A 15,199-nucleotide genomic window follows, 5' to 3' on the forward strand; every position below is an offset into this window, starting at 1 on the left:
GTCCCCTGCATCGGCAAGTGGACTCTCAACCACTGTGCCACCAGGGAAGCCCTGTTCTGCTTTTTTTTTTTTTTTTTTTTGTTCTGCTTTTTTTAAATGATAGGGAGGACGAACCTGGCATTGTGTTCTCAGCTCTTCCATAAATATCGACTTTAATTTTTTGCAGATTTATGAATTTTATTAAAAATATTTGCATACAAATAATTTTATCTTAATTTTTAATCAAATGATTCGGGGTTACTATGAAATAGAGGTTTCATGAAATGTTTGACATTTAGTGAGAGTTCTTTGTGTTTCAGCAAAGTTTGTTCAGGAGACAGGTATAAGAAACAGATTTCTTCCTCCAGAAGTTCACATAATGTGCTCTCTTAGAACAATGCATTAGCAAGAGTTTTTTTTTTTTTTCTCCTAATGGCTTATAGGGCTAAGGGTTAATATGGATTTCACTGCATGTTCTTTTCCCTCAATTTCTTGGAGAAGGTTAAATATATAGATCTCTCGATAGTGTTCATTTTTTTTGACGTGGATTAGATCCTGCTATGCACTCAGATGCCATAAAAGGAGATAAGGGCTCTAAAAGTATTTAGTGAATTGTAAAGTGAAACACAGTTTGCCTTCCCTGTGGGGGCTGGATGGGGGCGGGGCACTCTGCATCCTCAGATTCGACCAACTGTGGATGGAAATGTCAACAAAAAAATTAATCCATAGTTGGGGATATATGTATATGTAAGCTGATTCACTTTGTTATAAAGCAGAAACTAACACACCATTGTAAAGCAATTATACCCTAATAAAGATGTTTAAAAAAATTAATCCATAGTCAATCCGAGAAAAAAATGGAAAATTTTATTTGAGCCAACCTGAGGATTATAACCCGGGAGACAGTGTCTCAGAGAGCTCTGAGGAGTGCTCCAAAGAGGTAAAGGGGGAGGCCAGTATAGATGTGATTTTGGAGAACGGGGTACGTGCAATCAAGCACGCATCTTGGTAGAGGTGACTGCCATTTGCGAGGAACAGGTACCTTAGTTAATGGTTTTAGTGCTCCTCTAAGTATGGGAAGATGCAAAAAACTGGATTCATAAAATTTTCTCCTGACAATATCTAACTACCTGAGGGCCAGTTCTGTCAGTTTTCCCTCAGCACAAAATGCCTCATCCTGATCTTCGCCCTGAATTCCCTTCAGGGTGCATAGGTCAGTGACTGCAGTGGCCAATGACTTGATCCTTGTAGAAATGGATGGTGGCAACATTTTTCGTCTTACAGTCCCTTCCCTTTTAGTCTTAATTTCAGTCAAGGTTTAGGAGGCATTTCGTGACCACTTTGTCCCACAGCACTAGGAATGCTCATTCCCAGGTCAGGCGAGGATTTGTATGATAAGCCACTCAATGTGCTATTACTGGACTAGACCCTGTTACCAGTAGCCAAAAGCCTCTGGATCACCCGTCTTATATTCCGTTATGGTCCAGGAAATGGTTCCCTCTTGTTGCTTCCTCCCACATCTAGAGTTACACGATTATAATCATTGATTTTGTAGAACTATATCTTTGATCAGTCGTTTCAAGTCGACTAATCATCATTAATTTTATGGGAGGCTCAGTCACACATTTGGTCATGCAGGAAACAATAATCCTGTACAATAGGCAGAATACAAGTAATATAGCTAGTAGCATTAATAAGGTCATAAGCAAGTATTTAAGTGAAGAGATTTCATTAGGTGTGGCCCAGTATCTCCCCAGGTCATCTCATCAGTCTGTTCTGCATTAATCACTATCTTTAAGGGAAATGATATATTGGTATTGTACATAAAGCTCACCAAAGATGTCTGCAGGTATAAGGTGAGGGTGTGTTATTATGACCCCTTAAGGATTGACAAAGGAATGTTATCTTCTAAGGAGTTATGTGGCAGTCAGAAGAACGATTGATCTTTATGTTTGAACAGGTGTTTCTGCCGCTGGGGAGTCTGCTTAATGCATAATGCAGATGCACAATGCACGGTAAAGGGGAAGGAGGACGCCAAAGGACAGAGAAAAATTTCATGTTTAAAATTTTCTTGTCTTGCCTTAAACTGTGAATTGAAATAAACATCAGAAAATATTTAGGAAAAAAATTCCAGAAAATTCCAAAAAACAAAACTTGAATTTGCCATGCGCAGGCAACTACTTACATAGCATTTACTTTACATAGCATCTACACTGTATTTACAATTATTTTCATAACATTTACATTGTATTAGGTGTTATAAGTACTCTAGAGATGTTTTAAAGTATATGGGAGAATGTGGGTAGGTTACATGCAAATACTGTGCCATTGTATATAATGGACTTGAGCATCCACAGATTTTGGTATCTGAGGAGGGTCCTGGAACCAATCTCCACAGATACTGAGGAATCACTGTATAACCACAGGATAGGGGGCTATTATTGTTGTTCCATACTTTCCCGGAGTGTTCTGATTATCACCTCCATAGCGGTGTTTGGCCCTTGCTCTATCTCTCTTCTGAATGGTGGTTTACACCCAGAAAACAATACATCAGCATGGTTTAGACTAGAGCAGTGGTTCTTAATAAGGAGCAGGGGCTGTATTTTTGCATCCCGCCGCGCACCAACCCACCAGGATATTTGGCAAAGTCTGGAGATGTTTTTGATTTTCACAGCTGGGAAGAGGAGAGATGTTACTGGCATCTAATGGGTAGAGGCCAGAGATTCTGCTAGGTATAGTATAATGCACAGGACATCCCCTTACAACAAAGAATTTTCCAGCCCCAAATGTCAGTAGCGCTGAGAGACCCTGGACTAGAGCAAGGGACCTGGAGTGGGGACCAACCTGTGTTAGCATTCTGGAACAACCCTGGGTGAGATCCTTAACCTGAGTGTCTATAAAATGCAAGTCTGAAGTGCTACTGTGGAATTAGATGAGATAATGTATATAAAGTACTTAGCTCACAGAGGTGCCCCGTAAATGGTAACTCTTAGTATTATGTCTGGTTGGTAAATCCAGGGACTGTGCTTTAAATAGACAGCTTTGGCTTTTGAACCCATTGTGTACAGAACCAAGTCAGGTTTCATTTTTCTTTTTTTATAAATTTATTTTTTTATTTATCTTTGGCTGTGTTGGGTCTTTGTTGCTGTGCGCGGGCTTTCTCTAGTTGCAGCGAGCGGGGGCTACTCTTCGTTGTGGTGCGCGGGCTTCTCATTGCAGTGGCTTCTCTTGTTGTGGAGCATGGACTCTAGGTGTGCAGGCTTCAGGAGTTGTGGCACGCGGGCTCAGGAGTTGTGGCTCGTGGGCTCTAGAGTGCAGGCTCAGTAGTTGTGGCACACGGGCTTAGTTGCTCCGCGGCATGTGGTATCTTTCCAGACCAGGGATCGAACCCGTGTCCCCTGCATCGGCAGGCAGCTTCTTAACCCCTGTGCCACCAGGGAAGCCCCAAGTCAGGTTTCTTGGTTCCATTCATGTGTCCAAGAGTAGGGCCCCTGGTGTCTGTGGTTCCTTCTGCATTCTGGCCTAGGTTCTGCCCTGGTTCTGCTGGCAATGGGCTGCAGATCACTCCAACCAGGTGAGCAGGGCAATGCCCCAGACCTCTCTTGTGGAGGGCAAAGATGAGCTGAGGCTGGAGGAGCTTTCGGTTTCCTCCAAGCCACACTTGGAAGGAGGAGAAGGTCAGGTGGGGAAGCCCTACCCACACACCCCCAGCTTGTCTTCTAGGCTCTACTTGGACCCCTGTCTCTGTATGGTCAGAGCTTCCTCTGCTGTGTGAGCAGGCCAGGTGTCTGGTGGTTTCTCTTTACTTTTCCTTAGGCCCTCCTACTCAAGCAAAAAGTTTTTGGAGGGGTCCCTTCAGTTTTAACAAAATACTCCAAATCTGCTGCAGTTTTTGCTTTGAATGGGGCTCCCCAGCCATCTGGGAGGAGAAAGGAGGCTGCCCATAAAGCCCAGACTCCGCTTTGACTTTACTGCTTTGCTGTGTTTTTCTGTTGCACCCTGAGCCAGAGGAGTGGGTGGTCCATTCAGAGTAACCAGGGGAGTCTCAGCGGGGTGGGGGTGGGATGACATTCCAAAGTGTTTAGCAGACCCACATGTAAATAACGCAGTGGTTTGACAGCTGTGAGCTAGAAACCATCAGTTCTGTGGTTCTCAGTCCTGGCTGTACAATAGAATCACCTGGGGCTTTCTAAGAATGCAGATGCCTGGGCCCCACCCCAGACGGTTGATTCAAAATCTCAATGGGCAGGGCCTGGGCATCAGATGTTTTAAGATGCTCCTCAGATGATTCTGATGCCCAGTGAGAGTTGAGAGTCAGGACCATGCCTTGTGAAATTAAATGACCCGCATTTAAGGATAAAAAGAAAGAAAGAAAAGAAAAGTGAAAAGAAGAGAACTGAATTAAAAATGTGAGAGTAACATAAGTATTGTTTTGTTAAGCTTTTGTTTTAGTGATGAATGTATACTTGCTTGTGGTGTAAAATATGTCCCTTCTAATGGGTTGCAGTCAAAAAAGTTTGAAAAACTTTGTTTTAGAGCCTTAGAGGTATTTAATTAATATTGACAAATTTACCTCTTTCAATATTTCTGTGCATGCATCTGCTGGACAGGCTTTTTTTGGTTTTTGTTTTATTTATTTATTTATTTGTTTATTTATGGCTGCGTTGGGTCTTCGTTGCTGCGTGCAGGCTTTCTCTAGTTGCGGCGGGCATGGGGCTACTCTTTGTCGCGCTGTGCGAGCTTCTCATTGTGGTGGCTTCTCTTGTTGTGGAGCACCAGCTCTAGGCGTGTGGACCTCAGTAGTTGTGGCACGTGGGCTCAGTAGTTGTGGCTCGCAGGCTTTAGAGCGCAGGCTCAGTAGTTGTGGCACACGGGCTTAGTTGCTCCGCGGCATGCGGGATCTTCCCAGACCAGGGCTCTAACCCGTGACTGCTGCATTGGCAAGTGGATTCTCAAACACTGTGCCTTCAGGGAAGTCCTGCTGGACAGTTTTCAAAGTGCTTTTATATACCTTGGCAAATACAACTTTTGCAACCACCCTGTGAGGCATGGAAGGCAGATATCATATTGATTTTTTTTTTTTTACAGATGAAGGAAACTTGGGGCTGGAGATGGTAAGAAATTTGTCAAAGTCACAATGAGAAAAGGGCAAAAACAGGGACTCAAACCCAGGTTGAGTAGCTTCCGATTACTGCTACAGGGCTCCATTCACCACACCTTTCTGTCTCTTCTGATGTAGATGGAGCGTGAACTTGATGCAACTTCAACTAATACATCAAAATAATAACTATTGACTGAACATCCACTGATGTCAGGAAATGTACAGTTGACCCTTGAGCAACCTGGGGGTTAGGAGTGCCAACCTTATGTGTGGCCTGGGTAGTCCTGGCTGAGAAGGAACCTGAACAGTAACCCTGTGGAGTGAGATTTGATGGACTTCTGGGAAGTGGTCTGAGAAGCAAAGGATATCTTGTTCGTTCATTCGTTTGTTTGTTCATTCATTCATCAGTATTAAGGGCTTACCAGGGCCAGGGTCTATGCTGAACACGGGTAAAGATGGAATGTTGAACCCAAATGCAGTCCCCGCCCCTACAGTGGTGACAGTTTGGAGTTGAGTTGTAGGGAGGATGTTTTGCTTCAGAGGTAGGTGGGGAAAGGATTCCTCAAGGCTTTCTCATACCTGTGCACAGAGCTGAAGCGAAGCTCAGGCCATGTGTAAGTAGAAGGTGCTGGTTGGCTGTACTCAGGAGCTTAGAGTGGAAGAATAAGACCTCATGTTATGGGGATATATGTATATGTATAGCTGATTCACTTTGTTATAAAGCAGAAACTGACACACCATTGTAAAGCAATTATACTCCAATAAAGATGTTTAAAAAATAAATTAATTAATTAAAAAAGAAAAAAAAGACCTCATGTTATCCCACATGACATTCAGAACCCCACTTCCCCAGAGTTGGGGAACCGCCCTCTGCTGGAAGTCACCTGGGTTGGACGATCAGGTTGAGTTAAGCCTGGGGCTTAGGGAAGTCTTTCGTCCTCAGCGTGTCTGGAAGGGTACAAGCTCCAAGCCATCTAGATTGCTAATAAACTGGCCCTGTTTTCTTATGTGACGAAGACTCCATACGATAGCAGAGCAGGGCTTGTTGAATGAGTGAATTAATAATAATTATAATAAATGTTAGTCTATGATAGAGGTAATGGGAGACTTCAAGATTTCGAGACGAACACACCCAGAGAAGAACGGAGCTCTCCCCCCTTTCCAGGCTGAGCTGGTTCCTGGGACTGTAAGAACCTAAATAAATCAGAGCTAGGGTTATTGATATAAGAGGTTTTTGTTGGTCTTGAGACACTAGCATTAAGGGCAGTGACATTTATCTGCTTAAGGTGATGTAGTCCAAGATTAAGAAAAGCAAAGAAGAAAGAAAAAACACCTCAATTCTTAAGGAATAGATAATTTGTTGCTTTTCACCAGTAGCTTGAAACTATGTATTTGCCCTATTCTTGCACCTGCTCTTTGGAGTCTGAGAGAATTTCCCAAGAGGTTCAAGATAAGTCTACAGTCTAGAAACTGGAGAAGGGCTACCCTTACCCAAACCACTTGAAGATGGAATGAAAATACACATACTCTGCTGAATATCGCCTGTAGATCGTACTTTTGTGAGAACTGAAACTTTATTGGTGAAAACTATCTTCTCATTTTCCTTTTAGACTCAAATTGGTTGTATAAAATATGGAAGAAAAAGGAGGAGGATGTAAAATCAATGATGAGTGTAGTGGCTCTTGAATTAGAAAATTTATATTCTCCCTGGTGTATTTCACTCCGTCCACAGAATTCATTCCAGGAGTCTCATCTTAGCTTTTCTATTCCTGCACTTAAGCAAGATAAGGGCATCAATATTGTTCTCTTGAGTTGCCAGGAAGCCTGAGCACTTTATAAAGCAGCGTTAGTCAGTTTCATGCATGGGCTAATGCTTGGGTTGGAATTGGCTGCAGTGGTAGAATGTCACCCAAACAGACAGGTTCGGGTAAAGTGCCAGGAATTTCATTGAAACTGGGCAGCATTTCAGGCAGGTAGAAACTGATTCATCAAATCTCATTGTGGCGAAGATGTTCAGGTTAATTCATGAAGTACGTGCACAATTTTGTCCCATGAAAGAAAAAAAAAATAAACTATTTATAATTATGTGGCTGTGATATGTCTTATGGGCTGGAGGACCATCGTGTCTAGATATATTGACCTAATTCCAAAGGGGGTAATGATAATACACCCACGTGTGCGTGAAGGCATACAGAAACATAAAATACCTACTAGGTATTGAACAATTCCTGTGTGTCAGGCATTGTGCAATGCACTTTTTTTTTTTTTTAAACCTTGTCCCTACTCCCCGAAACAAGTTTAGGAGAGAGAGATCCCAGTTTACCAATGAGAAAAAGAAATGAAGTGGCTTGCTCAAGGCCACTGCAGTTAGTAAGTATCAGAGCTGGTTACAGATTCCTCACTTCTGAGAGCGCATGGGGCAGATGAGTTTGGGTTTAATAAAGGGCTCCCTTACAATGCATCTGTAACCTGGAATGGGTCCAGGGTGGGATTTCCTGTCCGCCCAGCTCATCACCCTATTTAAGGGATTCCAGAGGCTCGGAGTTGCTAAATTTATATATGTGGTTCCCTGAACCTATTGAAAGCATAGGCTCAGCGGGGGGCAGGGGCTGGGGGTAGTGCGTTGAGCCTATCTTCATGATTTCATATGCCTACAAAACCACATACTGTATATGTGTGTCAAACAGCTGCACAGACCATTAAAACTTGAAAGTCCTTTGCTTTAGGCTGGGGTGATAGTAGCTTCATTTGGAGCCACCTGCCAGCTCATCTAAACTCTGGCCTGTGATTAGGTGTATCTGGCTGAAAGATACAGGGTAATGAATCATTTAACGGATGTGGTTGATTTAGAAAACTTTCAAAGCATGGAGAACTTATAATAATCACTTTAAAACAGGTTTCATGGGACTTCCCTGGTGGTCCAGTCTTAAGACCCCACGCTTCCACTGCTGGGGGCACAGGTTTGATCTCTGATCAGGGAACTAAGATCCTACATGCCTCACAGTTTGGCAAAAAAACAAACAAACAAAAAAAAACCACCCCCAAAAAACAGGTTTGATGATGAAAAGATTGGGCAATAATGGATGGCCTAGAGTGACAGTGAAGTTCTCAGCTGCAACCCCCTGACCCCCCATCTTGCTGGCCCCAGAGCCAACCCATGTCTCTAGAGAGGCAGGCTGTGATCCGGGTTCCTTTTGAACCTAGAAATGACAGCTTCAAGACCCTCTCTGATCTAGGACAGATTGCATTAGTTGAGCACATGTTGTGTGCTAGCAGTTTTACCTGTATTATCTTCTCTCTCTCTTAAACTTTCTATTATAGAATATTTCAGACAGACAGAGGTGGACAGAATAGTAGAATACACCTCCACGTTCCCATCCCCAACTTCAACAATTACCAACTCATGGCCAACTTCTCTACCTACATCTTACCTCCAAATGATTTTGAAGCAAACCCAAGCCACCATTTCATGATTTGGGAGCATTTCAGAATGCATTTCTAAAAGATGAGGGCTCTTTTATCATAATTCTTTAAACATGACGACAGCCCTATTAGGTACCACTATATCCTTATTTTATAGGTAAAGACAATGAGACACAAGGAGGTTAAATTATTTGCCCAAGGTCATCCAAGGCAGAGTCAGGATTCAAACCCAAGTTGCCTAACTCCAAAGCCTGTCCTGTTAACCACCACATTCTGTTAAGGTAGCCATTAGACCTGTCTGCTCTAGCTAATCCTACACTGTGGAACTGGATCCTGGAAGCAGGAAAATAAACTCCCAGGGACAAACACTATTGATTTCTGTGAATTCAACCACCCAAAAATTGCTGCAAGCAGGGTCTATTTAGGTACACAGGGTTAGAATGGCTGTGAAAGTCTTAGGCTTGTCATCTCGAGGAATGAAAGGACTGGCCTGAAATATTAATGGATCCTCTTTGGGCAGCAAATCTGACAAAGCAGTCAAACCCTTATCGTGCTCGTGTTTGAAAGGGTGGAGAAACCCACAATGAAAAGGACTTCACAGAGAATATGACTGTCATTGTGCTCTGGCTGCCAAGGGAAGTAAAAAGTTTCTTTTAAAATGAATTTTCCTCTGGTTTTCTCTCTTGGCAGACGGAATCACAGGCTTCCCACTGAGTCTTTTCAGTTCGTTTCTAGCACAGCTGATTGTGTTTATTTGTCTCCAGAATCACATGTCTGCCTCCTCTCCCTTGCCTTTTCTTAAGGTATCTTGCCTGCTGTGTACTACGGTTGCTGCCAAAAACGTTCCCCTCACCTGGGAGTGGTTGGCTGACAACACAGAGTGGACGTTGGGAGGCCACCTGTCTCTCCAGAGATCTGACCTGGCCTCAGGCGTCCAAGCCCACCTCAGGGGAGACGGAGAGAGATTATATAAGCTGGTGGGGAAAGGAACCGTGTCATTTGCCTTGTGGCTACCCTTTTGGCCCATCGGGGTGAAGAACAGAGCAGAAAACACGTGAATACTATTGATTGACCGATCAGGAGCTTTGCTAGTTCAAGTTCAAGAAATTGATTCTCCATTTTTTCCTATCAAAACAAGCATCACACTGACTTTTCTGTTTAATACTTTTCCTTTGGCTTTGGGAATCGCTGACTTTTAAGTGATTCTCAAACCTCAGTTTCTTTTCTTACCCCCTTCCCCATGAAGTCCAATCACAGAAGCCATGTAATCACTGGAGGACTACCCAGCCCTTGTTAATCCTCTCGCCTGTGAAGCACTAAATGGTGGTCCTTGTCAGGGTGCCGGTGAGGACGAGCCTAGAAGTTCCACCTTTGACTCTCTCTGGGAACACCATGAGACCACTTTATCAGACGGTAACAATTTCTGGGTCCGTGAGGACTTCAGCCTGTGTCTTTTTCAGGGAACATCTATTTTCCTTAAACCTTTGCTGTTGCAAATCTTTGGATTTATTTATTTATTTATTTATTTATTTATCTATCTATTTATTTATTTAGCCTGCGCCAGGTCTTAGTTGTGGCACGTGGGATCTTTTGTTTTTTTCTTTTAAAGTTGCGGCATGCGGGCTTCTTAGTTGCAGCATGCGGGTTTCTTAGTTGGAGCATGCATGTGGGATCTAGTTCCCCGACCAGGGATCAAACCTGGGCCCCGCGTTGGGAGCACAGAGTCTCACCCACTGGACCACCAGGGAAGTCCCTGAAATAATTTTTTATGATTGCTGTGACTTCTACTTTTTGAAAACTAAGGAAAACAGTAGACTGTGAGTTGCTAGCTCTTCATCATAGGGTCAGCTCAGGGGTGGCAAATACATGGCTTTGTGCCACGGCCCCCTCCTGAGCCTGGTGTCCCCCAGGAGCGGTGGCAGACTTGTACATCGATCACAGCATCTTCTCTGGAGCTCGCCGGGGCCTGAATGCCTCTCAGTGTGGGACCCCAGGAAGCCAGTTACCAAGAGTGTGGCCTAGGGTTGACACCTCTGTGCCCTTTCCTAAGTAAGTGGTCTTTAAAGCCCTTCCCACACTAAAATCTCTTGAGCCTTTCTGCCTGTGGTCACATTAGGTCCCTAACAGCAAGGGACCAGCTCTCTCCTCTTTCACCAAGAATCAGATTAAAGGGAGGGGATGTGTTACCACTCAAGCATGCTAAGCCCTTTCTGGAAAGCAGATGATGGGGAAAATGTTTTAAACATTGATGGTTCATGGAGGAATTGGAGGTCGTGACTCTGCCTTTCCAACCCATAGTGGGTTTGTAGATGGGGTTTGTAATTTGGTTGGTGAGTCAGTAAGACTAATTAAAGTCATCCTTTTTGTGGAGAACAAGAATGTTTAATGCCCAAGGGGAATATAAAGGAAATGGGAGCCCAAAGCCTGTCCTTTAGGAGTTCCTAATCTGGTAGAGCAGTTGTATTAAGCTGAATTTAGATTCAGTGTAGTTTAATGAGATGCAAGGAGGAGAAATTTAGTGCCTGGTTATAATTAACTCACTCTCAGCTGACTAACATCCTTTTGAAGACATTTGGAGTGTATTAAGCTAATGCCTGTGAAGCAACAGGACTTCCTTGACAGAAGATGTTATAAGTATTTATGACCATATTATAGATAGTGTACAGGGCTGTAACGAATGGTGTGGGCCTGTCTGTAGTTACCAGAAATTGTTACCGTCTGATAAGCTGGTCAGGCCGAAGCTGCAAGGGCTGCTGCAGGCCTGGCTGTCTCCAGGATGGTTAACAGAGGATGCCAAGCTGCTGTATGGGAGGTTAAGATCAGGCTGGTGTGCATGAGTGTGGTTTTCTCTTGTTTTAATCAACGGTACATTCTTTTACAAGAAAAAGTCAAGAAAAGTCTTATTGCAAGAAAAAGCTCATTTTGGAGTGCTCTGACTTACCAGCAAGGACCGGCAGAGGTACTTTTTCCATTTCAGAAGTCTCAACAGGATAGTGAGGGCAGAGGAAGGGAGAGGGGGAAAACCGTAGAGGTCAAAGAACGCATTAGATTGACCAAGTAGTCTAAAGGTATTTTTCAAAAAATCAGGTTAGATTTAGAATCCCTCTCCTAAGTGTGTACTTTTATCTAGCAGTGCTTATCTAAAAATCATACTTAAGCTGAAATCACTCCTGGCTTACCATTATTCTTTACTTTCTCCATCTTTTAGTACATCATATAAAAATAAGCCAAAAAACATCATTTGCTGTTGTTATTCAGGAACGTCCAAGGTATTTGAATTCTCTGGTGTGGATAAGTGGCCTGTGAGGCTGAAATAGCGAGCTGAGGAATAATTGCAACTTTTCAGTAGATACTACAATCCTTTGTGGAAGGGGGCACTGGGGCAGTGGAACTGCAAGTACTGTGCTGACCTTGAATTTTTCTCGTAACAATAAGTGCTTGTCTCTTCCCAAGACCATATGATCTGTGGAACTTGCTGGAATAGCTTCTGGCTGGTACTGTGTCTTTTGTTTTCTACCGGCACCCTAGGACTTGAGAACGCACTCTTTGGAGTTGCAAATCATCTTATTTGAATGCTGACTTGATGGTGAGCTTATATAATTGGCTATTAGACACTGAATAAGCTTAAAACGTGGAAGTGACGCTTTTTGGACCTGTAGTCATCTTGTCTTAGGCTTGTAATGACATTCTTTTTTTTTTTTCCTTCAACTTTAATTCAGAAATATCAAATTGTTGGCCTTTAATAGTCTCAGTTTACAGATGGTGCTACTGGTGCCAGAAGGATTGTGGTTTATTTTTAAGTATGTGATTCATTTAATTTGAGGAGAGTAGGATTTGGGCCTTCTGCCTTCCAGCTCACTTTACCTCCAAGATCAATACAACTTCAAAGAAAGAGGAGTTGTCTGTTTCTTAATGGTGTTTATAATGGCTGTGGCTTGTTGATATTAATGACCGTGTATCTACTTCAGGGTAGCTTTGATTAATCAAAGTCTTCAATTAAACTAATATTTACTGACATATTCTACTTTGAAGACAAAAACATCAAAACACAAGAAAATAAAGTCCCGTTAGAACTTTATTTAAGAACAACTTCCCAGTAAATCCTTAGGTTCACCACAGGCACAGTCCAGTCTTCTTGCCCATTGGTACCTCCATCATCCAGGCTGCGTCATGACCACTGACATCCAGAAGGAGATGAGGGACCTGGACAGTTCTGAATTATCAGAATTATCACTTACACATTTAGGAAAGTGAACTAATGCATTTTAGAATGATGTTCAATAAATGAGATTGGAACAGAAAGCACTTCCTGAATAGGGTAGACATTCAGGGCGTGGCCTCTGGACTGAGCCTACCTGGTTCTGGATTCTGGCTGCACTACTTCCTTTCTAGGTGACCTTGGGCAAGACACTTAACCTCTTTCCTCATCTGTACACTAGGTAGAAAGAATAAATCCCATGTGATAGAGTTGTGAGGAATGATTGTGAGTTAATAACATGCAAAGAACTTAGAACGGTGCCTGGCGTAGAATAAGTGCTCCTTATACTGAGTTATTATAATAACTATTACTGGCGACTAGATAAAGAGGAGCACCAGGTTAAGATGAGGGAAAACTATATCTCTGGTTTCTGACTTGAGCACCTGGCTGAAGCTGTTTACTGAACAGAAACAAGGAACATGGGATAGAAATAGGTTTAGTGGAGGAAGCTCAATTCTCTCTGTCGGTTGTATTCACTTTGAGGTATCTTTGTTTCAGCTGAGCAGAGATACCTTGTGGGCATTAAATAAGCCCCATTCCACGTAATGACTAAGTTTTCTGTGTACCACGGGTTCTCTCCTTGGTTTTCTTATGGATTTTTTGTGAGCTGTCAAAAACAAATTAAATTCCAGGTGCTTCAGAATTTCCATCTGAATAATATTGAACATAATAATGGCACATAGTAGACTCAGCAAATGCTTTCAAAAGGTCCTAAGGGGGAATTCCCTGGCAGTCCAGTGGTTAGGACTCTGCGCTTCCACTGCAGGGGGCCCAGGTTCGATCCCTGGTCAGGGAACTAAGATCCCACAAGCCTCATGGCTCAGCCAAAAAAAAAATGTCCTAAGTAGCTTGGATAAAGGTTTTATATATATATATATATATATACTTACACACACACACACACATATATATATATGTATTTGACTACTCTAGGTACCTCATATAAGTGGAATCATACAGCATTTGTCTTTTTGTGTCCGGCTTATTTTTCTTAGCATAATGTCCTCCAGGTTCATCCATGGAGGTTCACATATATATATATATGATGGTCAAAGCCAAGATTGAGGTTTTGACATAGAAACAAGGAAGGTAAAAGCCAGTATACTTTTAGTATGTCTTTCTTTCATTCATCCATTTGTTCACTTATTCTTACAATAAATATTTACTGAGCACTTATTGTATAAGCCAAGTAATGTTCTAGGTACCAGGGGATACATAAGTGAACAAACAGACAAAAATACCTCTGCTAATGGGGCTTATATTCTGGGCCAGCAGCAGGGCTAGGACAGACAATAAACTTAATAAATAAAAATAATATATTAACCTCATACCCATTAGAGTGGCTACAGTCAATAGCCAGAAAATAACAAGTGTTGACAAGGATGCAGAGAAGTTGGAACTCTTGTGCACTATTGTGAGAATGTGAAATGGTGCAGTCACTGTAGAAAATGGTACGGCAGTTCCTCAAAAACTTAAAAAATAGAATTACCAATGATCCAGCAATTCCACTTCTGAATATATACCCATAAGAACTGAAAGCAGTCTTAAAGAAATACTTGCACACTTATGTTCATAGCAGTGTTATTCACAATAGTCTAAAAGGTGGAAGCACCCTAAAGGTACATCAATGGATGAGTATATACATATTCATATAGTGTATACGTACAATTAATATTATTCAGCCTTAAAAAGGAAGGATATTCTGACACATGGTCTACAACATGGATGAACCTGGAGGATGTTATGCTAAGTGAAATAAGTGAAATAAGACACAAAAAGACAAATGCTGTATGATTCCACTTATATGAGGTACCTGGAGTAGTCAAATTCATAGAGACAGAAAGTAGAAGGATGTTTGCCAGGGGCTGGAGGAAGTGGGAATTGGAGAATTGTTTACTGGGTATAGAATTTCAGTTTTGCAAGATGAAGGGAGTTCTGGAGATGGATGTTGGTGATGGTTGCACAACAATGTGAATGTACTTAACATTACTGAACTGTACAGCTAAAAAGGGTTAAGATGGGAAATTTTATGTTAGGTGTATGTACCACAATTTTTTTTAAAATATGAGAAAGACTATAATATATTAGGTCACAAGGTGAAAAGTACAATAGAAAACCAAAAAAAGAGTAAAGCAGAGTATCGGGGTTCTAGAGAGCTCGGGAGGGTGTAAATGCAGTATTAGATCAATAGGGCAATGGGGAGGCCCCTTTCGACTGAAGAAAAATGCACAACCTAAAAGTTGCAAGTTAAGTTTTATTCAGGGACCTCACCGAGGGCTGACTATAGCCCAGAAGATAGCCTCTCAGACAGCTTTGAGGATCTGCTCTAAAGAGGTAAGGCAAGGGCTTCCCTGGTGGCGCAGCGGTTGCGCGCCCGCCTGCGGATGCAGGGGAACCGGGTTTGCGCCCCGGTCTGGGAGGATCCCACATGCCGCGGG

The 15,199-nt window shown here is 42.5% G+C and overlaps 1 protein-coding gene and 1 non-coding gene across 3 annotated transcripts in view; both read left to right on the forward strand.

Moving 5' to 3' along the window:
* Positions 1-15,199, forward strand: part of PAQR8 (progestin and adipoQ receptor family member 8) — a 35,843-nt gene that overhangs the window by 3,616 nt on the left and 17,028 nt on the right. The gene's annotated exons all lie outside the window — the stretch shown is intronic.
* On the forward strand, positions 13,485-13,557 carry TRNAG-UCC (transfer RNA glycine (anticodon UCC)). The gene has a single exon. It is a non-coding gene; the product is annotated as a tRNA-Gly (tRNA).

This window comes from Physeter macrocephalus, chromosome 18 (assembly GCF_002837175.3).
Source record: "Physeter macrocephalus isolate SW-GA chromosome 18, ASM283717v5, whole genome shotgun sequence".
NCBI lineage: Eukaryota > Metazoa > Chordata > Mammalia > Artiodactyla > Physeteridae > Physeter > Physeter macrocephalus.